The following is a 1,783-nucleotide window of genomic DNA, read 5'->3' on the forward strand; positions in this document are numbered from 1 at the left end:
CTCCTGGATATTCACCGTGATTATGTGTATATATAAGCCCTTTATGTGGTGTCACATAGACGCCCGACTGTGGCATGCTTGTCATTTCATTTACTTATAAGCCCTTTATGTGGTGTCGCACAGACGCCCGACTGTGGCATGCTTGTTATTTTATTTACTTATAAGCCCTTTATGCGGTGTCGCACAGACGCCCGACTGTGGCATGCTTCATATTTTATCTACTTATAAGCCCTTTATGTGGTGTCGCTTGGACGCCCGATCGGTGCATTCTATTTCTACTCGCTGATTGCATATTCATATATGACATGATTAACCTACTTGCATGCATCATGAGCTTCATTTATGACTGACGAATTAATCATGGAATATTTTTAAAACATGATTTTCAGTGGCTATATTATACCGGTGTTCTTAATGTTTGCGAGTACATTCAAAGTACTCACTGGCTTGTCCCTGGCTATTGTCTTGGCCAGATTTCTTGAGTGGAAAGGAGCGTTGCGATGAAAGCCCCGGAACCTACGTAATGGTGATAGCAGCCTCACGAAGATAGGAGTTATCCTGGTCAACTGTTCCTGTGGGAAATGGAGTCCCATAGACGCTGATGATCCGCAAACCGCCTCCGCCATCAACCTCTAGAAACAAATTGTTGTACCCATAGGCTAGAATGGTCTTGTACTTCATATTTTGTATTTTGCTTGGAGTTTCTGTAACAAGTTGGTGTCTCATCAGCTAACAGTAATCCTGGGGCTGGTGAGCACAAGGGCCGCTTTTGGGAAATTAATATCTCGAAAATCCGGTCCTGACAGTGGTTCCTATGACTGAACAAAGAAGAAAAGGAAACTACGAAACAACAATGTATTCGCGCTCCATAGTCTTCATGTGAATGTCTTCTCATGTCATAATCTTCACTATGAATATCTTCACACACACCACCATTGTCTTTAATTTCTTCACACATTTTTAGGGGTCATCTCTGGTAGGTAAACCGAACCATTAAGGGACTACTACCGGTGTTATCCTGCAATTCTCACAAACACATTAGTCCCTCAACCAAGTTTATCGCCAATACTCAAAAACCAACTAGTGGTGGCACTAGATGCACTTACAGGCGGCGGTCGTTCCGCATGGCTCTTGCTTCCTGAAGCTCCTCGGTCGCCTTGGTGATGAACTCCTGCGCACCAGGCGCTCCGCGCCTTGTGCCCTCTTGGGGGAAACGTGCGGTGAAGCACGCCTCCACATGGTGCCCGAGCGCCTCCCTCGTGACTTTGGCTAGCTCTGAGGCCCTCCAGAAAAGAGCCCCCGAGCCTAGCCTAAGGAGGGCGCTGGGCGCGCCTTCCTATGCCAGAGAAGGAGGCACCCCATCTGCGAGCGCAGGTCCTGAGGTGGTGCCGCTGGAGACGCCGCCCTCCTGAGGTCCTTGGTGGAGTAGCTGCTTCTTCTTCTTGGGGTTGGCCTCAAGAAGGTATAGGGTGCCTTCATTGGCAGGGTCTTCGGCCGCTGCAGCTTGGTAAGTGTGGCACCCCGACTCAGAGCGACCGGTTTACCCTGCATTGCCAGCCCAGAGACCATGTCTTCTGGCAACGCACAACATCTTGGTACAGAAAACAATCGCTTTATTGATGCTAGCGGGTCGGAGTTTATATTACAACAGATGTCGAGGCCGAGCAGCACACACGGTGCGGCTGAACAATATGTACATTATTTAGTGAACATAATGGGGCCTCGATCATATCAACTATGCGGTAGCGGAACAACTTCGTAGCGGTAACTCCATAGCACAGGG

The sequence above is a fragment of the Triticum urartu genome, chromosome 5 (genome assembly GCF_003073215.2).
Source record: "Triticum urartu cultivar G1812 chromosome 5, Tu2.1, whole genome shotgun sequence".
Lineage (NCBI taxonomy): Eukaryota > Viridiplantae > Streptophyta > Magnoliopsida > Poales > Poaceae > Triticum > Triticum urartu.